At 41.3% G+C, this 24,164-nt stretch overlaps 1 long non-coding RNA gene across 2 annotated transcripts in view; it reads left to right on the top strand.

Annotated features, from left to right (window-relative positions):
- The first annotated feature begins 10,366 nt into the window (after positions 1-10,366).
- Positions 10,367-24,164, top strand: part of LOC110559431 (uncharacterized) — a 57,286-nt gene continuing 43,488 nt past the window's right edge. Inside the window, exons 1-4 of one of the 2 annotated variants that reach the window (XR_002477061.2) lie at positions 10,367-10,500; positions 13,465-13,595; positions 21,544-21,649; positions 22,308-22,407. This is a non-coding gene — a long non-coding RNA (uncharacterized LOC110559431). Of the gene's footprint in view, positions 10,501-13,464; positions 13,596-21,543; positions 21,650-22,307; positions 22,408-24,164 lie in introns of those variants that run through there. The other variant, XR_009592951.1, reaches the window with a different exon arrangement.

The raw sequence follows: 24,164 nt of genomic DNA, 5'->3' as shown, positions 1-24,164 counted from the left end.
TCCATCTCAACAAGGTATATTTGCAAATTTAAAACTATGTTACTAATTTATGTTAATGTGGTGGATAACTTTTAACTGTCTACACATTCTCCATCTTGGCATTGTGAAAGTTCTTAGTGACCAGCCTTTGGTAGTCTTCATTTATTATATTAGTCTATTTTCTCTTACATTCCTCAGATCTGAGAATATTTCTTGTGTTATACCTTTGAGAATTCCCTCTCTTTGTTTTTCTCTGCCCGTCTGAAATACATTTTGCTCACCCAACTTATTTTCCTATCTATTAGGGAAATTATAAAACTTGGTTTAATGCCCGAAAACCCTGTTTTTGCATATCCTGTGAGTTGCTTTTCCACAGCCTTCTATTCTTCTTTTGTGGATGTATAATCTTAATTTTTTTCTTTAAAGGTACTGATTATAATTTTCTAGAGAATTGCTTTTTTAAAGCTTTCTTGTGAGAATACTCTTATGCATGTCTCTACATATTTCCAAATAGACTTAATGACAATAAAATCATAAAAATTAGAGACTTTTTATGGAATTTTTTTTTTGAGAGAAAGAGAGAGAGAAAGGGACCAAGAGAGCACTCACGTCATTGTGTAGCTCTGGATTGTCTTCCGCTCATTGTGTCATCCAGACTGGGCTCAAACTCATGAAAATTTGCTGCATGTGCCTCCAGGATGCCGGTGTGTGGCACCGTGTCCAGCGTGCCTTATATCTTCTGACTGAAATTTCTTGATCAGAGTTTATGCTGAGGAATTATTATTATTATTATTATTGTATGTGTGTGTGTAGAGGCATGTATGCATGCATACCAAGACACACATCTGAAATTTGAAGGACAATTTGCTGAAATCTTTTCTCTCCTTTTAGCATGTGGGTCCCAGGGGTTGTCAGACTTGGCAACAAGAACCTTTGCCCTCTGAGCCATATCACTGATACAAGGTGTGGCCCAGTCTGGCTTTGGAGTTGTGATCCTCCTGTCCCTCCACCTCTTCAACACAATGTATAGTAAGAGGCTTTTTTGGGTGTGAAGAGATAAGTATTGAACCCAGGACCTTGAACAGGGCCAGCAAACATTCTCCTACTTATCTAAACTCTCAGTCTAAGAATTTGTTCTTATTTTGAATTCTACTTAAAGTCAAATCCAGGCAAGGGTGCTTCCCTTCTCACAATCACGTTCTAACTTGAGCCCTGCAGAATGGCTAGTGTAAAGAAGGGTGTCAATATGAAGGCGAAGAATAGGAAGAAGAAGGAGAAGGAGAAAGAGGAGAAGAAGAAGAGGAAGAAGGAAAAGAAGAAGGAGGAGGAGGAGAAGAGGAAGAAGGAGAAGAAGAGGAAGAACCATCTGCCATCAGCAAGGATGGCTCAAGAATACATCAACATTCACATGTACATTCTTAGAGTAGAATCAGGAAATTTACCATAAAGGAGATGGGGAGTTCAGATGTGTGGATTGATACTAGGCGCCATAAAGCCATTTGGGTCCAAAGGAGTAATGAATGCTCCATACTGTATCCATATGCATTCGTCTAGAGAACTCAGCAAGAATGAGGACTCACTAAACAAGCTCTATGTGTTGGTAACTTATGTGCCTATTTTCACTTTCAAAATCTATAGACGGCCACCATGGATGAGAACTAACCTCCCAAATAAATGTTGCAGAACTGAAAAAAAAAAAAGTCAAACCCAGTCAAGGTGTACTGGTTTTCTTTGGTTTGTTTAATGAAGAACATAGCTCAAACATAGCTCAGTGTGTAGTCTGTTATTTCCTGTATTTCCCATCTAGAACCTTTTTGGCTTCTATATCAAAAAGCCTTCACATGATTTCTGTTTTTGATCATGTTTTCATTGAATGAAAAAAAAAAAAAAAAAAAAAACAATGAGAACTAATGGGATATTCAAGGGCTGAATAGAAGAAGCTGGGTGCGGCTGAGGCTGAGCAGGTGTGTATTTGAGGTATAGCTGAGCACTGCCAGACTCTGGCCTTTCAGGCTCTAGGAAATGCTTGAGAATTGTACATTTGCAACAGGGTCAGAAGCAGACACTTGCTCTTCTGGGAATGCAAATCCTGGCTACCAACGATTCCTAGTGCAGTGGGTTGAGTTATTTTAAGCAGCTGTTTTCACCTTCTCCATGCACTTTGCTCTTGTCATTTGTCAAATGGGGGTAATGTCTACCTTAGCACACTGTTTTGAAGATTGCAATTAGCTAATGGATTTGAAAGTACTAAAGCAAGTTAAAAATGATCTGCAAAGGTAAGGCATTTAACATCGCCTTCCGAGGCTCTGTGCTGTTCTGATGGGCGGGAGTGGCATCTTCTCCTGCACCCTGTTAGCCAAGATCAGTGGCAGTTTCCCACAGAGGTGTCAACCCAAGGCCTGTGCTGCTAACAGTATAGGCTGTCTTGTTTTCTCTTGATTTCCCAGCATCTGTAGAAACAGTTCTTAGTTTGGGAAAAGATTGGGGGCGGGAAGGGGCCTATAATATTAAAATAAGCAAAATGGCATTTCATCTATCTAATGAAACCCCATCAACAATCACAGATGATTGCTATGCTAACATACGCTGGACAGCCTGTTACCAAATGGGAAGCTCTTGACCATCGCAAGTTATTGTTCAGTCAGAGCTTAGGAAGGCCAGTGAGTCTCCAGTAATCTTTTATTCTCCCATGTTGCTGTCTTCATTACTGGTTTCTTATGAAGGCAGATGCCACAGAAAACCAGAGATGGAAGAAATGAAGGCAGACCTTAACCAGAAACTACAGCCACAGAAGGAAAAGCTCTCAGTGTAAAGCAGGGCTTGATGCTGAATTTACCAAGGAAAATTGGAGCTTCATCATCAGTGTAGACCTCAGTGCAGAGCAGGACGGATGGGTTGGTGGGTTGAAACTTGCTGTGAAATGCAGACATTCTTTGTTATATTGATCTGATGAGATTCTTCATGGAGGCAGGTCAGAGTGATCAGATATTACCTGTAGGAAGGGCCGATATTTGGTCAGATATCAAAAGTGATCAGATATTGAGGATAAAAAAGTCTGGCTAAAACAGGATTCTACAGGAGTTGAAATAGAAGCTTAAGGATAAGAATAAAAGTGGGCTCAGAGCCTAACTAAGCATGGTCTGGGGCAGGGGAGATGGCAGAGTGGCTCAAAGCACACATCGCTCTAAGTTTGGGTCTTAGAACTCTTTGGGTGGTTCACTAACTTATCAGAAGAATCTTATGCCTCCTCGGGTACCTGCATTCGTATGCACTACCAACACATAGACACACAATTAAAAATAATGAAAACAAACCTTGGTCCAGGGCCGAATGTTTGTGATCACCTTTGCGCTCAAGAGAGGTGGTAGCAACACCAAGTTCCTGTCCAGACAGGAGCCTCCAGGGGGCAGTGAGCTACTGTCTCTGCTTGGGACTTTGCCCAGAAGCTTCAGCTTGACTTCCCTCACATCACAATGGCCACTCCAGACTACTAACTGATATGAGGAATAGATAGCCACAATCTTGCCAAGTCAATCATAATTATCTCCTTTAGTATCATGCCTATTGTTTAAGTTGTTTTAGAAACATCTTAACTTCTATCTTGAATTTAAAGTTGTAGAGAAATTTAAATTCATCAACATGGCTGCTCTGGCAAGGGATTACATCTAAAGACCTTCTAGGTCTATGTGATCTGGCTGGAATGCAGGCATGACTTACTGTACGCCTTCATTCCCTCTGGCTGGAATACAGACATGCCTTACTATACGCCTTTGGTCCCAAACAAGACGTCTAATTGAGGAACAGATAGTGAAGAATCAGAGAATGATTTGACAGAATGAGTCAGAGATAGGATGTGTTCAGCGAGAAAGAGAGACACACAGAGAGAAGCTGCTTAGGCGCAGCACAGAGAGGAGAGTGCAGTGGAAGAGAGTGCAGCCCAGGAATGCAGGTGAGTAGAGCTCGGGAGTTCAGTGCAGTGCAGTTCCGTTGAGTTTGTGCAGGTCTGTGCAGTTTCATTCAGTTTGTGGGTTTCAGAGGCAGTTTTTTTTTCCAAGCAGAGCAATTCAGTGAGAAGTCAGTATGAATCCATTAGCTTAGAGAGGAGTTTTGAGCCAGAACAGCTGAGTTGATCTGGCCAGCCAGAGTTCTGAAAGAACTAGAAAGCATGAGCAGCAAGTCTCAGAGGCCCAAAACATTCTAGGTCTAGGTTAGCAGATGGAGGCTGGAAGCTGAAGCCTTCAGGGTCCAGGCTCACAGAAGATCAGATGGTGCAGAGGCTAGAGGCTTCCAGGCCTTAGCCTAGGGATAGTTAGACAGAAATGCTCTGGGCTCAGCCCAAGCTGTGTGTTCCTAAGGCTTAGGTACGGTGTTCATCGTGGTGGAGATCTAGAGCAAGTGGAAGCAAGGAGCAGGTCCCCACATCCTCCGGCTTCTTTCTCTAGATGACGGTGAGGAGATATGTGTTATTCTGAGTCACTGCCACCCCTCTGTCAATTCCAGCTGCCACAGGGCTCAGAATTATCTCCACTGAAGTTCAAGATAGATAGAAAACCACATCCAACAGATGATAAAATATTAGAAGCAAGGCGAGTTTAGAATGGCTGGCAGTTCTCAGGACCTTCAGGCTGGTTGGGTAGACAGAAGCCATTCTTGGTGACTTCATTGAGTTGCAACAATGCAGAGAACATATCAAACGTGTGTGACATTAGAATCCACTGCGTTTGGTCTCTGCATTTCAGATACCAAATGGTATGCAAAACAATGGGCAGAGGCCAGGCAGAGTTTTATTTGCTATCACCTGGAGATATTGCTAAATTTTGGTATCTTTCTCAGAAAATCTGAATTGGATGAAAGAGAGAAAAGGCAGTAGGAGGGAAAATAAAAGAGAATAGCAGACTATGAAAATATAGAAATTAGAGGCTATTATCCTGGGAAAGTTATCAAAAACAAAGTTATTTAAAAAGGTATCCATTCCAGATGATCACAGTGAAAACCGTACTGGCCACAAGTGAAACCCCGACAGGAATGCAGCTACTGAGTGATGAGAAGCTGTTGAAGCAGCGCCTTAGACAGGCTTCTCTAAAGAAACAGAAGCAGCAGAGTGCACTGACACACACAGAAAGATTGGCTCACATAACCACGAGGCTGAGAAGTCCCAGAATCCGGTCCAGGCCCAGGGAAGCTGAGAGGGAGGTTTCAATGTCGGCCGAAAGGCCTGGGACTCAATGATATGTCAAAACAAGAAACATGATCGTTACTGTCTAAGGACAGGAGAAGATAGATTTTTCCCACTTCAAGCAGAGTGTGAAACTCACTCCATCTCTCTCTCTCTTTTTTTTTTTTTTTTGTTTCAGTCACAGCCTCAGTGGATTGGATGATACCCATGTGTGTTGGTGTGGAATCCTCAGTGCTAAGTCTACTGATTCAAAGGCTGACTTCTGAGAACATAGACACACCTAGAAAAAAATGGCTTACCACTTAACTGGGCATCCTTAGTGCAGTCATCATTACACAGAAATAAACATTTATGGATCTGAATAAACTTGCCTCATTAGAGGCTAAACAGTAAAATAATTGGATAATGATGGTGCTGGTAAAATTCCATCATGAGTTAATTAATGAAAAACATTGATTTTATCTATATTTTCAATATTGATGAAGTACATAACTTTTATACTATTGTAGGATAATTGAATAGAACTCATGCTACATGGTTTATGTAGCTGCTGGTTTTGTTTGTTTGTTTAAAAATAATTCTAAGCTGCAAAAGGTGTCATATGATTGTAGTCACAGTTACTAGGGTGTGGCGTAAGCCCAGAAATTTGATCTAGTATGAGAAATATAGAGAACGATATCATTGAAATATAGTTTATATGACATAAGAGCCATTCTTTGTAATTGTTCGTATGAGTCATAACTCTCTAGAAGAACAGAATCAATAGTTTTGATAGATTAAGACTTTATTAAATTGGCTTGTATTACAATAGTCACAACTGTCCTCTCAGAGCCGAGAGTGCAGGGACCTGGTAATTGTGTGGTCCATGAGGCTGTGTGCCTCAGCAGTCCCTTTTGGGTGCCTGAAGTGTGGACGACTCCTGGAGAGCTGCTGGTCCTGAGTCAGTGATGGAAGCTTATAAAGGCTGACTCTGATGTCAGTGACAGGGTCATCCTCCTCCTCCTCATCATCAATGACAGCAGCAACAACAGAGTAGATCAACATCCCAGCAAGAGAGAAGGCTGAGCAGACCATGGGTGACAGTTAGACAGTCTTCCCTCTGTCTAACACTGTAGAAAATTTCTTCAATCTGGGCTGCTGCTAAAAGGTGCCACCCACACTCAGATGGGCGATCAGAACAATTCCTCATGTGAGGGTCCCTACTCAGGAGAGTCTACTTTATTGCAAGTTGGCATTAAAGCCACCATCACATTGTGTAATTCAGTAATTTGTAGCAAATAGACAGAATTTGAATAAGCTTTACCACGCTCATTTCTAGTACGTATTTCCAAACCTGTGCTCATTTTCCAGTGCTCTTTTGTAGTCAATCTCATTATCTCTCTCAGCCCCAGGGAAAAGTGTATCTGTTGTCTACCTCTGTAAATTTACCTTTGCTGGGAATTTCATGTAAACAGAATGATATAGTATATCGTGTTTTGCATTTGGTGTTTTTTTTTCACATACTGGTCCAGGTCCAGTCAAATAGAGGTAGCATGTGTCTAAAGTTCAGTTCTTTATTGCTTAATAGTGTTTCATTGCGTGGATATGCTTTTCTATCACATATTTCCTTAAATTTATCAGTCTGTGGCCACTTAGATTGCTTACAGTTTTTGGCTGTTATAAATGACAACTATGTACAGTTTTTTTGTATGTATGTTTTCATTTGGGAGGATATATGTCTTGAAGTAGTATTACTAGAACATATGGTAATTCTAGATTTTTACCTCTTAGGAACTGCCAAACTGCTCGTTCCAATTGGCTGTCCCACTTCACAATATTACCAGTGGTATTGGAGTGTTACAGTTTCTTCATATTCTTGTCATTATCTAAGATTGTCACCTTGGCAATTTTAGTGTGTGGTTGGTTACACTATTCACTATGGTTTTATATTTTCCTAAGGACTGACAAAACTGATAATATCTTTATTAGTCATTTGTATATTTTTCCTGTTAGAATGTTTATTCAAGTTCTTTGGCTATTTTTAGTTTAGTATTTTACTCCTTTTTGGGTTGAAAAAACACCTCCCCCCGCCCCCCCCCCATACATGTCCTTTATTTTCAGACATGTGATATGCATGTTTTTTCCTACTCTGTAATTGTCAGGGTAAGAAGTCAGGCAGACACAAACTGGAAAGAAGAAGATGTTCTGTAGAGCTGCCTCTTTTGTGGTTAGGTAGATCTTGACCAGCTGGTAAAGCAAGAAATTAGATTTGAATTAACCAAGTAAACCCATGGCTGTATATTGGTAGCTATGTCCCCTGATGGCTAAAATACTATGCTTTGGTAGTATTTTGAAATTATCTATAGGCTTTTCCTCAGATATCAGAAATTAAGCTCTAGACAAGTGGCATACTGATGGGCCAAGATGGAAAACAAAACAAAACACTGTAATATGCCACAATATAAGATGACAGCAGTGACCAATGTGGGGTTGGGGCACCATCCAAAAAGCTGTATCACTGGGAGAAGAAAGCAACAGAACAGCTTTTCTTTTTTATTCATTTTTATTTTTATTTCATGTGTATTGGTGTTTTGCTTAAATGTATGTCTGTGTGAGGGTGTCTGATCTTGGAGTTACAGATAGCTGTGAGCTGCCATGGAGGTGCTGGGAATTGAACCAGGGTTCCCTGGAAGAGCAGCCTATGCTCTTAACCTCTGAGCTATCTCTTCCATCCCAGAACAGCTTTTCTATACCCACATGGGCTCTATCCTTCTTAAATGTGTCCTTCCTCACGTTGCAAGCACTGCCAGTGGCCTCGACTCCAGCTCCTTCTGTTTTGGATGTGGGCTTGTGGCAGTGGCCCTCCAGGGGTCTCTGAGTCCTGCAGCCTGCCCCTGGGTTTTACATCATTGTCCTCTACCTTCTCTGAAGGCAGAGGAGCTGTTAGTTTCTCTAGAACTCCAGCTTGTAGAAGGGTGTTGTGGGCTGTAAGCCATCCGGTAGATCCATTTCAGAGTTTTGTGTGCACACTATTTTTTAAGGTAACCCTGGTTCACACAGACACTTCAAAAATAAAGATAACAAGTGTTGGAAAGGATATGGAGAGAAGAAATTCTTGTACCTGATTGATAAAATATAAGTTACTGCTGCCATTGTGGGAAAAAAAAAAAAGAATTTCCCTAAGGAATTTAACCTAGATTAAAGCATATGATCCTGCAATTTTACGATGAGTCATTTATCTAAGCAAAATGAAATTGGTATGTTGAAGAGACATTTGAATTTCCATGTTCACTGTAGTACTGTTCATAATAGAAACATCTTAACTGCTTATTGGGTGATGGATGGATGGATAAAGAAAATGTGTCACAGTGATACAATGGACTATTATGCAGCCTTAAAAAAAGAATTAAAGCTTGTCATTTGCAACAACATGGATAGAACTGGAGATTATATGTTTAACAAAATCATATAGGACAGAAAGACAAGTGTCACATGATCTTAGTGATATGTGGGATCTGAAGAAGTACTCTCATAGAAGTTGAGAGTACAATAGCATTTACCAGAGGATAAAGAGTGAGGAAAGGAGATCGGGGAGGAGCTGAGCTGTGGGTACTAAGTTACAGATGGCAGAAGGAAGTTCTAATGTGCTACTTGTATGTATAGATAGCAATGATGTTCTATCTGTTTCCACAAGCTGGAAGTTTCAACCATAAAAAAAATTGATGTTTGCAGAGATACGTATATTTAGCTTTACACAGCATAAATACTATTGATACTCGATTTAGCTTTGCACAGTATATATAGTTATTAAAATGTTGGCCAGTACCCCACTGATATTCGTAATTCCTTGCTTTATGTAAAGGGTTTTAGAAGTGAAAACTTCTTAATGCTGCTATGATGCACCGGCTGTAAGCATGTGGACACACCTCTAGGCCATGAACCATGTCCTGTGCTTTTTGTATGTCTTTGCAGCCACCACATTGCTTTCATTGTTACAGCTTCATGTTAAATTCTGAATTGCAGAGTACAAGTTCTTTAAATTTGTTTTCTTAAAAAGTTATTAGTGCTAATATAGGTACTTTGATTTTCATTTTCATCTTAGGATCATGTTCTTAAAAAAAAAGACTTCTTGGATTTTTCTTTGAATTGCATCAAATCTGTAACATTTAGGAAAATTGCAGCTCAGTGCCTTATCCAGTCATCATCAGAGAGGCCTTCTCAGCGGCAGACACCCCACAGCATCATGTGAAGAAAGAGTCTAAACTGGAGGTCTCCACCAACTCCCTCCCCTAGAGCTCAGGGAAAGTCGAGGAAGATGTGGAAAGAATGTAAGAGCTAGAGGGGATGAGGACACCAGGAGAACAAGGCCCTCTGAATCAACTATGCAAGATGTATATGAGCTCACAAAGACCGAAGCAGCAAGCACAGGGCCTGCCTGGGTCTGCACCAGATCCTCTCCTGACTGTGAGAACTAGTGTGTCTCTGACTCTTGTCCTGCTCTTGGGACTCTTTTCCTCCCGTTGGCTTCCTGTGTCCAATTTCAACATGATTATTTTTGCTTTATCGTATTATATTTTATTTTTTCATGTTTGGTTGTGTCTCTTAGAAGTCTGTTCTTTTCTAATGAGAGACAGAAAGGGAGCAGAAATGGAGAGCAGAGGAGGAGAGGAAGAACTGGGAAGAATAAAGGAAGGGGAAACTATTATCAGGGTATACTTTGTGAGAAAAGAATCTATTTTCAGTTAGAGAAAAAGATGTTAAAAAAAAAAGAAAATTGCTCTCTCAATAATGTAGGAGCTTCTACTCTCTGATCAAGAAATATAATCCCATTGATTTAGATCTTTATTTTCCCTCATACTTAATTATAATTTTCGAAGGAGAAATCTATTTCTGCTAAATTGGACATTATCTTATTAATAATAAGATCTTTATAATTTCTGTTTTGGAATAGTGCCTCACTATGATGGTTAATCCAGATCATTTTCAACCTGACTGGACTTGGAGTCACCTATGAGACACAGCTCTGGGTACATCTGAGGAGTGAGGATGCATTCTGACTGTGGGCAGCGCCATCTCATGACGTGGGGTCTGAGACAATAAAAATTAGGAAGGGGGAGGGAAAAGGAGAGAGAAAATAAGCTGAGCACCAACATTTCTCCCTACCTCGTGCTCTGCTTCCTGCTGACGCAACGTTACCCGCTGCTTCACGGGCAAAGGCCGTGCCTGCCCTGCCAGGGTGGGCAATGTCTCCTCCTAAACTGCAAGCAAAAATTAACCTGCTTCTTTAGATTAATGTTGTCAGCTATTTTGTCATAGCAATGAAAAAGCAACGAGTACAACTATGATCACGTTGACTATGGATGAAGGTAGTTTATCTCTTCATTTTTTTAGTTGATTTTTCTTGTCTGAGTGCATGGGACAGGATTCAGTATACGGAAGTGGGAAGAGTCTAGAGCCTTCTCTGCTTCTAACTCTGGGAAAAGAGGATGTGGTGTGATATGGTGTTAGCAGGTTGTTCTCATGAGGAAGTTACTTTTCATTTCTGACTTTTTGAATGTGTGGCCTTGAGATGTCATGGGAAGAATTTGGTTTTGTATGATGATGGTGCTAGGGTTTAGAAAATGCATTCATAGCAAGCAAGACAGTGGGAGAGACCAGAGCCAGGAAAAGCAGCTCAGAGTCATCAAAGACAAGGCGTCTGTAACAAGTCAGGCTCTCAACATTTAGCCTACATCAGAGTTAGGGGGAGTTCTTACTAAGACTCAGTTTTCCAGCCTCACCCGCACAGGATCAGCTTCAGTGGGCCTGAGAGTCAGCAGCCCCAACGTGTTCACAGGCTACTTCAGACAGTGCCACACGGGGGCCTCTGGTTCCGACTGGACTTGTTAAAAAAAATGCTTGATTTTGTGCAGTTGCAAAAGGATGTAAGGCTGTGGTGACTGAAATAACCGACTTCTAACTGAAGTGTTTATGAAACGTGGAGAAGAGGCTTAGGAAGCGAAGTCAGGAACTTGGGAAAACATACAAAATTCAGATTTGTCTGAGTGTTGCTAGATTCTGATGAGTCAATTTCTGGAGACAAATTTAGGCAAAGCAGGTGGGGGAGAGACAAGATGATAACAGCACAAGGATCAAGTAAGCGGTTGCAACATGAAGAACACATACGAAAGGAGAAAACCCCTTCTATTCATCCTAACCATGACTGGAATGAGTGGACAGCAGAGATTCATAGAAGAAAAACATCATAGAAGAAAAACATCCACATTTACTACCATGCTCAGAGGCCACCACAAGGTTTAGATCAGCCGTTAGCCCAGTATGATTCAGATGCAGACAGACCCCTTTCTGAAGGATAGGTGAACAACAGGGAGGACAGACAAATTTTAGGGAGACTGTAAATGATTTTTTGGAAACTTCAATAGACTTGGGGAATACAGTAGCCTAGAAAAAAGCCCTTTGGTCCCACAGAACAGACATCAGCCTGTGGATAATTATTCACTTTGGCATTCCGAATGGAACTAAAACAGAAGACACTGCTATATGACAAAGTCTGTCCACCATATCTTTCTTTTTCTAACACTGGCCTGATCTTCTCTGGGTATTGGAATTTCAGCAAGGAAACTAATGACAATTGTGTGCCCTCTTTGATTTATCTTGCTGGATAAATAAGGGAATTTTGCAAAAAACTGCTTGCTGTGTGGGATAGGAAGAACCAAGGCAGCAGCACGGGCCTCGAATCTGAAGCAGCCACAAGTGTTTCAGAACGTCAAAGCACCAGCCACTGGGAGTATGGTTTTTCTGAACTCCAGCAACCACTAGGGCAAAACACGGTGTTAAAACAAAACGGGATTTCGGAAAGGAGTGTGTGTGTGTGTGTGTGTGTGTGTGTGTGTGTGTGCTGGCAGATGCACCCCTGGCAGATGTGAAAAGTGGGGACTTTTCACATATGTGCATGTGAAGAGCCCAAGGGGGAAAAGCTCAGTGTAGAGTGCAGTGTCTCTTAGACACCAAGAAGCACTTGAAGATTCACGTGGATTTTGGATATCTAGTGTCTGGGAGATGGGTGAAATAATGGGGAGGAAAATGTAGCAACACTAGCACAGACAGACAGAAAGCAAGAACCAGAGCAGTGGTTTAGCAGCACACAACCCGTGGGTGCATGGAAAGAAGAAAGGTGTGAGTAGACAAAGGAGGAGATGATGGGGTTGTTGGCAGTGATGGGAACTGTGGGAATCAGTCATCTAGCCCAAAGAAAGAGGAGTCCAAATGCACTTCCTGAGACAAACACTCGGGAAGAGCACCTTCACCTGCATGCCCAGCGTCCCTGCTCGGCGCACTCTGAAGCAGCAGCCAGAAGCAGGTAGGATTTCCCCAGGACTTTGAGAGCTTCTCTCCTGCTCAAAGAGAAATTCTCAAGCTGCATTGCTTGCTCCGTGTGCCTTGGAGAGCTGATGTTCACAGGGTAGCGAGAGCTAGTGGAAATGAAATAATCTGTATCGACACATTTGGAAATTTTGCATCTTTTTCCACTTACCATGCTAACGTGATAATTGCTAGGCTGATGATTTTTCCAGTGACACATTTCCCTTTGTCAATATTTAGACCTGTGGATAGAAAGCTTATCTAACACACCTGGCTAATTTTCACTTCATTTAAAAATAAATGGAACATGTTTTGCATGCTGGGCTAGGACAAAAAAAAGGGGAGAGAGATCTCATAAATAATATTCTCAAAACACCTTTATTATAATAAGAAAATAACTATAAGAAGTAATTTTCTTCTTTAAATATATTTGATCAGAGTTAAAATCTTAGCTGAAGTGTGGAGAAGATCGTCTAAGGATTGGGGCTGCTCAGGTACTTTGTTTCTTTCCCTGGGAAAAGCAGGGGGTTGTTCTGAATTCCATATGTACTCAGTTGCCTCAACTCCTCAGGCCCATGCTGGGATGAGAAAGTGGGCGGCGCTCATAGTGCGAAAGCCCAGGGCGACGGGATCTTAGCCAGCTTTCTGATTGGTTTTCCTTCATCGTGCTCTGGGCTTTTGATGATCCTCCCACTCCCTCTCTTTTCCTTTCCATGAGGTCTAATTACTTCTTTACAATGTGAGCGCTGCTTTCATTTGAATGTAGAATCACACTGACAGTAAATGGGTTACCTGGATTGCAGGCTTTTCAAAAAACACTTCAGAAGTGTGGAAATACGGCTAACAGCACCCAGCCTTCCAGTTTGCTGTTGTGTAGCAATGGAGCAGATTATCTTCGTAGTATACTTTAGTAATTCTGATTGAATTTCCATCCTTTCTGTCTCTGGAATTCTTGCTGAAAATGGCAGCAACAGCATAGCTGAAGCTACTGGGCAATCTAAAGACAAGACAAGAAGAGCGCTGTCCCCAGATTCTGCCTAGCAGCATGGATTGGCATGGATTTCTTTTGTGGATATTTAGATGAAAAAGCATAGTTCAGGTATGCTGAGAATTGTTCCCTTTTTCTTTGCCTTCCAGGTTTGATTATCAAGAAACAAAGCAAAACAAAACACCCCCTAAACCAAGAAACCATCGTTTTATCTTCACCTACCTGTGCACAGAATAGACTCGTTTAAAACCTCTAAATATTTGATGTAGTGGATCAGAAAATCATTAAAGATAGCCATTTTGTTGAGTCAAAGGTTATAGTCAACCCAAGCTTTAAGTTCAAGGTTGGAATTGAAAGTAGCCACGTGGGTGGCTAAACCTCACAAGCTGTTCTGGAAGGTCAGCTTTAAAAACTGATTTAAAAGCAGATTCGGTAGCTACGGGCAGACCATGGAACGGGGACCGCATAATGAAATCCCGCAAGTTTTATGGTTTACAATAGCCCATGAGACGAGAGCCTCTAAAATTCCACCTACCCTTCTTTTCTCGGTGATACAATTAAAAAAATAAAACACACTTTAAGGTTATTGTTCTGATACCGTTGGTAATCTAATACCGGCTTTTATTTTTTAATAGAAACAGAAGCCTCCCTATTCACTATTTTGGAAAAAAAAACACAACCAAGATTGGTAATAAAACTATAAGAAGGGAATTTTCTAGAACTGGATTTCTATCAGATCATCAGTGAAAAAATGAAGTAAATGTTGAAAGATGAGTAGGAAAAAGTATTGTAAATTGAACTCAATTATGTGTCACATTTTCATATGGGATGTAACAGAGATCTTTCTCTTTTCTTTCAAAGTCACTCGTCTTTTGTCGTAGGCAGAGTTAATGGGAACCTAATTTGCCATGGCAAAGTTGCTTGGTAAGCCAGTTTTCAAGCCAACAAAGTTTAGTGGCAGCAGGAAGGCAGCTCAAACCATCCTGGCATGGGTCTATCAGTAGAACCATTGGTAAGGATTGTTCCCTCCGTCTTGGGAAATGCTCGGAACCATTGTTTGTCTGCTGTTCAGTAGTTGTTGTCTCCTTTTCCCGTTCCACATACTTTTTTTTTTTTTTCCTTTTTTTGGAAAAGTTACTTTGTCTAATTGAGTCTGATGTCATTCTGTGTCTTTAGCTCATGTTACATGGTTTTGTTTGGTATAGTTTTGTACATTATAGTGAGTTAACTAAATGTTTCTGTATCATCTGAGGGATCTTTCAGTGCAGGGCCATCAATAAACCAACACTTTCAGTAGCTTAGAGTTGGGTACAAGGAGAGATGGGTGTTACAGGTGATTCTGTTCCCAGAAAGTTTGAGGCTTTTTCATGGTCACCAGATGATAACAGGGATATTGGGATTCTTAATCTCACTAATAAAAGAGTTTAAGAAAGGACTCAAAACAAAAGCCTGAGAAAAATTTTGTTAGAGTTAAAACAAGCAAGGCTGGAGAGGTGGCTCAGTGGTTAAGAGCACTGTCTGTTCTACCAGAGGTCGTGAGTTTAGTTCCCAGTAAACACGTGGTGACTCACAACCATCTATGCTACAATCTGAAACATACAACTTTCTGGGCAAGTGAATTGTAAATCTTGGCAGCTTCCTAGAAGAAGAGAATGAAGAAAAGGGGAAAAAAGCCATTTTGTTTGAGGTAAGATGGAATATAGATCTGCCACTTGTTTAGGTGCTGGCCAGTATAGTAAAGAAAGAGAGAGAAATGAAACAAAACAAAAATTTGGGAAAAGTTAGCCTTTCTGAATGAGAAATCAGAAAGGTGTGCAGACCCAGCAGAACTTCATGACCACTAGTAGGGACTGCCATATCGAACAACAGTGTGACTGTGGAAGCTGAGGTGCCCCTGGCATTTGCTGGTAGAGTGCACACTAGTACCGAGACGATGGAAATCAGTATGAAAAATTGTCCCCACCCTTATTTTTCCTGAGACAGGGTTTCTCAATGAAGCCTTGGTTGTCCTGGACTTGCTGTGAAGAGTATAATATTAAGAAAGATAACCCTAACCCAGAAAAAGAAAAACTGCATATAATATAATATAATATAATATAATATAATATAATATAATATAATATAATATGAATCCTAGATTATGATGCCTTTTAGTCACTATTCTATTGCTGTAAAAAGACACCATGACCACAGCAACTTTTATAAAGAAAAGCATTTAATTTGGGCAGGCTTACATTAAAAGGCTTAGTCTCTTATCATCATAGTGAGAAGCATGAGGGCATGCAGGCAGACATGGCGATGTAGTGGAAAGCGCTACACCCTGATTGGCAGGCCGCAGGAAGGGAGAGATACTAGGTCTGGCTTGAACATTTGAAATCCAGAGCCCACCCTGAGTGACACACTTCCTCTAAAATGGCCACACCCACTCCAACAAGGCCACACCTCCTAATCCCTCTCAAGTAGCGCCACTCTTTAATGACCAAGCATTCAAATACAAGAGCCTATGAAAGCCATTCCTAGTCAAAGTACCACATGCTATGAATATGTGTGTGTATATGTATAAATTATATATATGAATGCAAATGGGCATGAGTGAGGATAAAGCTTGTGCTACTGGAAAGGAGATCAAGAGGGATGAAGAAGAGGTGCTAAAAATGACATGCAACTCAAAAGCAGAAGGCATGCTGAGGTGGGCACGCAGAAGGGGGACAGGGGATGGGGAAATAGGGGAGAGGAAAGCGACTGAAACAAAATTTGGTTGAAATGTCAACCAACACCTAATATTTTGTAAGCTAAATCATTTTTGCCAATGTAAGTGAAGAATGATAGCTTTTTTTCCCTTTTTGTAAAGACTAAAATTGAACACAGATATTTAGGAGTCATTTGATTTTCCTTTTCTCTAATTTGGATATATATTCTTATATTTTTCCTATCTTTCTGTTGGCCTATATCTTACTAATTTAGGGTACTTTTAAAAAACAAGAGAAAAGACTAGACATACAAATATTGAGTGCTATTAGAAAACTTCTAATGAAACTATAACAACAATGAACAGATACTAGTGAGAAACAGACTCACATTACCTTAGTCAAGGTTGTCTAGGAAAACTGTGTGCATGTAACAAAAGAGAAATTGTTTATGAGCTTGGCTTATACAGTCAGAGGCTGGATAAGCCCACAATGGCTTTCTACAAGCCAGAGAGCCAGGAAAAAAATAATTGTTCAGACTAAGAAGGTAGAAACCTCAGAGTAAGATGGGCCAACGCTGCAGCCACAGTCAAGACTGGAAGGCACCTGGAGAGTCACAGGTGTGTTTCTATACTGAAAGGTAGAGGAAACTGAAATCTAACGACCATGCATGGCGGCAGCATTGATAGAGATGAACACAGCCTGCTGGCTCTGCTGGCTCCCTCTTCTCCCCTTCTACCAGCTGGGCTTCCAGGTCATGTGGGACCACGTTCTAGGCAGGCCTACCCCTCAGATGCTTTCCCACATGTCAGTCATCTTTGGAAACACTCATAGACCCAGAAATGTGCTTCCATTTTTGCCAATGTAAGTGAAGAATGACAGCTTCTCCCCCACCCACCCCCCTTTTTTTGTAAAGACTAAATTTGAACACAGATATTTAGGAGTCATTTGATTTTCCTTTTCTCTGATTCAGATATTCTTATTTTTTTCCTATCTTTTTGGTGGCCTTTATCTTACTAATTTACAGTATTTTAAACAACAAAGAGAAATTAGCTGTTCATGACATGGTATACAGCTTTGCAGTGTTTCTTGGTTGTCTGTCTACTTTGCAGATGGCAGGTTTTCCACAGAGGTGGAAAAATTCTTTTCCACATGCTTTGAAGATTATGCTTAAGTCTGTCTGTTAACAAGGCCTTCCCTACACCAAGAATATGAAGGTTCTAGATTCTCTCTAGGGTGTGTATGTTCTTATCCTCACACTGAACTTACAAATTTGTTTGGTTTAAGTGTGAGGTTGTGATACTGTCATTTCCCCCCAGTTGTTCTCATTTATTTAATGATCTGCTTTTACTCCGTCCTGAGTCGTTAGTTAATTCCTTTATGCAGCTGCACGATGGTTAATCCTGATTGGATTTAAAGATGCTAAGAGATGAGTAAAGCACATTTCTTTCTGTTCCTCAAGACCAATTTGTGCTGCTCACATATTCTTTGATGTGCGGTCTTCCACCAGAGAGTGATTGACTCACCAGGAAGCCACCTTCAGTCTCTGAGCAGGCATCAATGGCCAGTAGCTCATGGCTGGTGGGCTGGTGTATCCACCTCTTATTTCCATGCTAGGACTTGGTTTGACTTGAGCTTGTACATGTTTTGTGCATGCCGTTTTAACCACTGTGAGTTCATATGTACAACTTCCCGGACGTATCCAGGAGACACTGTTTCCTTCTAGTCATCCACCACCTCTGACTCTTAGACTCTTTATAACCATTAGAAAAAGACATGGAAACCTATTACTATAGAATCTTCCATACATCTCTATGTCTGTCTATCTATCTATCTATCTATCTATCTATCTATCTATCTATCTATCATCTATCTACAGTTAAAATGGAGTTAACCCATAACAGGGCAACAATGCCCCTACTAGACACCAGAGGCTGACAAATAAAACATCAGTTGCCAGGCAGGGATACTGCTTTTGGAGTAGTTGGCTGATGAGCTGTCAATTACCCACTGCTTGGTTACCTTCCAGTACTTGATGGTAAGATTTTATTGATGAAAACACTATATGCACTTGGTTATTAGAATATAGAGAAATCAACCTGGCACTAACCCGGAAGCTTCATCCCTACTGTCTAGCTTTCTTAGACATGGAAAAATTTTTATATACACCAAAAGTAATCATCAGTCATATCCAGGTATGAGCCCTGTGAGCTACAACAATGACATGACCAAAGACATGTCCGTTGGTGCAATCATGGAACAAACATCATGAGAGTGACCAACCTCTTTCTGATTAGGTTTTAGTTCCACTCTACAAGATAATGCCCATACCTGGCACCATTATTGGGTTAAGAAAATATGGCAACACAGGTCTGTGGAAGAATGCATTACTATTCATTTTTCTACTAAATGGATATAGTATTAAACTGGCTTCTAAGGAGTTAGTCTTAATTTGAGCTCATCAACTTGTCCCACCCACATCGTTTTCCATCTGTGTTGGCAGCAACTGGATCAATAACTAAAACCAAATGATCGTGACTTTCTTCTAGACCCCACATCCACTCGTAAGCAAACCATATTGATTCTATGCTCAGATGATATCCAGAATCCAAAATTCTCTTGCCTCCTCAGTTATTATCTCCCTAGTTTAAACAACTAAAGTATCTTTCCTGGATTATTCAGTTATGGGTAGATCAATGCATTTCTCAATTCTCTTTTGAGAAGCTTCTATTTGCAATAGTTTGTGATTAGCACAGAGGTTCGCAGTTGCCCAAGCGTCACAGAATACCTTGTTACAGAATACTCATCACTGAATGGAGCATGCACACACCCTTCCTCTTTCCAAGGTTGAGGGATCACTGTGGAAGAGGCAAAGGAAAGATTATTTTAGGTTCTTAAGACAGAGCAATGAACAAAAAAGAACGAGTTGTCTGCTGGTCCTTACAGTTTGTCTGGGCAAGAGAGACAATTAACAGAACTTTAACAATTAAAGTGTCTAGTGTGTGGGATGTGCTAAAAGAGAAAGCACCATGGAGTGTAGGCATCATGGTGAAGAGAGAGGTGTGTAGTTTCAGTTTTAAACAGGGTGGTTAGGGTAGGTTTCATTGTCACACTGACATTTGCTCAAAATTTTAAAGGAGATAAAGCAGTGAACCACACAAGGCTCTGGAGCAAGCACACAGTGGCAGATGTTACAGAAGTACCCATGTCCTAATCAAAGAACAGCAGAGAGACCATGTGAAAAAACAAAACAAATCACGAGGCTAGAGAAGGCTGAGTTCTAGAGCCCTTCTCTAACTTGGAGTTTTATTCAGAGTGAGATGAGAAGCCAAGGAGTTATATTCTATGAAATATTTGAAAGAATTTATTTGGCTAGTGTGCTTAAAATAGGTTTATCAAAGGGGTTGCACTAGGAAGGTTGGGTGGGGTACAGTCCGTCAGACCAGGGCTTGTCTAGCATTCATGAATCCCTCAGTACAATCCATGGTAACCCTCATACACAGGGGAAAATGGGGAAAGGCTGAAACAATCTGGGAAAGATACTTAAGTTGTTTAAATTAGGGAGATAATCACTGAGGAGGCAAGAGAATTTTGGATTCTGGATATCATCTGAGCATAGAATCAATATGGTTTGCTAACGAGTGGATGTGGGGTCTAGAAGAAAATAATGAGCAATGGTGGCTTTTGGTTTTAGTTACTGATCCAGTTGCTGCCAACACAGATGGAAATGATGTGGGTGAGACAAGTTGGTGAGTTCAAATTAAGAGCTCAGTTTGAGTGCCGTTGACTAGTAGACCTCAAGCAGAAATGAATTCAGGCAATTCGATTCAGGTCCTGTGTCTAGGAGCAAGGATGGTGTTGAATGTGTAAATTTGGGAGTTGATCGATTACAACTAGGATGTAAGGCTGATATGAAAACTTGATAAACAAGGATTGGTCCTTGGACTCCTCCAAAACAAAAGATGTTAGTTCTTGATATGACCAATCTGTATTTGATTAGTATCAGCTGAGATTTGATCTCTGTATCAATGGCAAAACAGAGCTGAGATTTCCTCACCACCCACTGCTGACTAAAAGTTCGAGTATACAGAGAATCAAGCCCGCTGCCATCTCCGTAAGTAAAAGCATGAGTAATCCATTCATAAAAACTATTCAAAATAAACAATAATTTGGATTTTTAATAGCTGAAGAGGTTCTGTATCTTATAGAGAAGCATGTGTTATGTGTTAGCTTCATTTCACACCACAGTAAGCATTTTAGGCTCATCAGAGAAAGAGAGTGGATGGTAATATGCACCTTGTCCTTTGGAACCCATTGTCTAAATGTTACACAGGTTCATACATGCAATTACAGCATTATGCTGCCCCAGGTATTTGATAGCCTTTGCAAAAATGAGCTGCTCGTTAACAAAACCTCTACTCTTTGTACCATGTAATTATGCTGAAGACATGGACTGTCTCTGGGGAGGGTTGGGTATGTGTAGTCTATACACAGCTCTCTGATTTGGTCATGCTGAACAATGTTTGAGGGAGAGCCAAGTGTGGACTGAAAAGAGCAAGTGGCCTTTGAAATAGCTTAACAACCAATAGGACACATATTTTTTATTACCCCCGTAAGATGGGTGTTCTCAGAGCCCTCTACATACTTGGCATGGCAGCTCTGAAGACTTCTTTGCCCTCCTGAGGACTGATACCACTGTTTTGTACATATTTTCTGCTTGTGAGCATGCCTGTAAAAATTAAAATTGTCTTCTGCTAACAGCTGAAAACAAACCAGAAACTGCTTTTTATTCAATTCATAGCAATATGATAAAGAAATACACAGCTAAAAATGGGAAGACATTTCAAGTCAGACAAACATAGTCATAGCTGCCAGATTAAAATTCATGAAGAAGGGCTGGTGAGAGGAGTCGGTGGGTTAGCTCACTGCTGCCAAACCCAAGGGCCTGAGTTCAGTCTTTGGGACCCAGGTGTTGGAAAGAGAGAAACAACTTGTCCTCTCACCTCCCATGTAAGTTGTGGTACGTTCCCAACATAAACAAGTAAATATGTAAAATAAGCTTCACAATAACAACAGTCGCCAACTAGTGAATAGCGATACCTATTCTAATCACACACTTAGGTTATCTTCAGTCTAAATTCCTACCTGGAGTGACAATTCCAAGCCTATGCTTACTGCTTTTCACCTTCGGCTATGATTAGGGACTGGACCTGAAACACCATGTGACTGTGTTGGAGATTGGAATCAGAGTGAGATAATAAAAAAGTTAAACGAGATAATAAAAGTGGAATCCTCTGTTAATTACCTTCGTACGCCTGTTACCAAAATACAATTTAAAGGAGGAAAGGTTGACGTTTCCCTCTGTGTTAAAGGTTCCAAGTGTTTGGGCACAACATCACAGCAGCTGGCATATATGGTGGAAGAGGATTTTCGTGCACGGCAGACAGGAAAGAGGAAAAAGGAAGAGACCGGGACAAGGTATGCTCTTTAAGGACACTTCCTCCAGGCAGACACCTCACTGCATTTCTAGAACCCCTCCCCACCTCCCAAATAACGCCGCCAACTAGAAACCAAGCATTCAAAACATGAGCTTTGGGAGGTTCTTTCATCTTCAAGCCACATCAGACTCTAATCCAGTGGGTTCAGATCAGTGTAATAGGGGAAGAGGGTCCAGAAGCACCCTGCCTCCTCTACTTCCTTCTTCCTCCACAGAGACATGGCTGAGTGATGGCAAATGAGGTGATGACTGTTTACACCCAGAGAGGCCGTGCCAGAAACCAGCCCTTACAGCTCTTTGCCTACTTTTTTTTTTTTTTAAAGATTTATTTACTTCTGTGGCCTAGCAAGGCTGCTCCTCCCTTGGGGTGGGGTGGGGGGTGTCAAAGAGCCAGCCATTGAGTTCATGTTAGAAATAGTCCCTGTTCCCCTACTAGGGTACCCACTTGGATACTGAGCTATCATGGGCTACATCCGAGCAGGGGTTCTAGGTTATATCCATACATGGTCCTTGGTTGGAGAAATAGTCTCATAAAAGACCCCTGTGCCCAGATATATTTGGTCCTTGAGGAGTTCCTGTCCTCTCTGGGTCTTACTAACTCCCTCTTCTTTCATGTGATTCCCTGTACTCTGCCAAAAGGAGGACATTGCAGCCAGTCCTGAAGATACCTGATAAGCTCCGGTCAGATGGAAGGGGAGGAGGACCTCCCCTATGAGTGGACTTAAAAAGGGGAGGGAGAAGTTGAGGGAGGGAGGGTGGGATTGGTAGGGAATGAGGGAGGGGGCTATGGCTGGGATACAAAGTAAATAACCTGTGATTAATATAAAAAATAAAAATTATAAAAATAAAATAAAAAAGATATATATTCTTAAAAAAAGATTTATTTACTTATATCTATGAGTGCTCTATCTGCATGCCTGCATGCCACAAGAGGGCATCAGACTGAATCACAGATGGTTGTGAGCCACCTTTTGGTTGCTGGGAATTGAATTCCGTACCTCTGGAAAAGGAACCAGTGCTCTTAACTGCTGAGCCATCTCCCCTCTACCTCCTTACAGCACTTTGATCTTGGACTTCCGGCCTCTAAGGCTATGGGAAAATCAACTCCTGCTATTTAAGCCCCTCGTCTGTGACATCAGACTGTGGTGGCCTAAGAAACATGATGTATCTTTTGTTTCTCTTTGGAACAGTTGTTAACACATGACTTAAGATTTTGTGTATTGGTTTGCATGTCTGCATGACTGTGTAGAGAAAGTAGGTACAGCTACAGTTGCTGTACATTCAAACTGACTCATTTTATCCTTTTTCCATTGCACTTCCCTTGTCTGCTCTATGGAGGACAGACACTTGTCCCCATCTACGGAGGAGGCAGAGGCAGTACCTCCCTGCAGAGTAGCAGGGAGTGGCTGAAAGAAGGACAGGCAGCCCATCAGGAACTTTTTTTTTAAGCCACTGACTGCGTGGGCGCCTGAGACCTAACCCCGTGCTGAGACTCTGGGGAAGGTGTGACGTGAGTGCACTGTCTGCCCGAGGGGAAGGGCGGTCAGTCAGCAGCTTTTGAGAGCCGCTGGTGGTCTGCTACAGGCAACGCAGACTTCAGGAACGAAGGACAGGCCCTCATTCTCTGCCTATTGGACACCAACTGCCTAGCAGTAAGCTTATTGACACAGTGAGAAACAGATCATTCTTGCCTTTTAAATCATTAGTTTTTTTTAAATTTACAGCTGTGGGAAAATGAAGATGTGTCAGTAACAAGCCGTGGAAACAGACCTAAAAGTTCATTCCCATCTCATTCAAAACTACTCCATATTTTTACCCATAAATTCAAAATGTAGCTCAATGATCCACACATACCCATTAGACATATAGGGTGTGTGGATTTTCATGTTAATGGCCATGGGATCAGAGTTCTGGCTCTGTGTCCCTGCTTTGACCTCCCACTTCGGCACTGACATTTTCTCTTAAGCTCAGTACTGGCATTGCTTCAAACCTGGATGTTATTCAATACCAGGTTTTACAAAAAACTCCACCTCCCTTTATTTATTTTTTCTTGGATGAAGCTTTTAAAAAATGTTAATCTATAGATCCTCCTCCTCCATAATTACACTTGCCAGAGAAGTAGGAGCCAAACAATTAAATTCCCCATAGGTGTTGGGTATAATAATTCCTCATGAATCAGAAGATTAAGTGTGGCAACAACAAATGGAACAAGATGGTCTGAGCTCTGTTTTTCCTGCAGAACAGCAAATAGTTGCAAATCAAAAAGCAGCTCTCCTTAATTACCGCCGTATGAGGCGGTGGGCTAAAAGCAGGTTCATTTGGTAATGTTTTCTGTGCGGCTATGGCATGTGCACACAGTGCAGGCCTGTGTGCGCTGTCTAATAGACAATATTGTACGCTAGGGCACTGCCGGCATTCATTTATGTGGAGATACAACTGGTACACCCAGGGCCCTGGCCTCCAAGCTGTGTGCACTCTGAACGGAAGGAACAGTTT

Source organism: Meriones unguiculatus, chromosome 7, assembly GCF_030254825.1.
Source record: "Meriones unguiculatus strain TT.TT164.6M chromosome 7, Bangor_MerUng_6.1, whole genome shotgun sequence".
Lineage (NCBI taxonomy): Eukaryota > Metazoa > Chordata > Mammalia > Rodentia > Muridae > Meriones > Meriones unguiculatus.
This window is presented reverse-complemented; position numbering and strand designations above follow the sequence as displayed.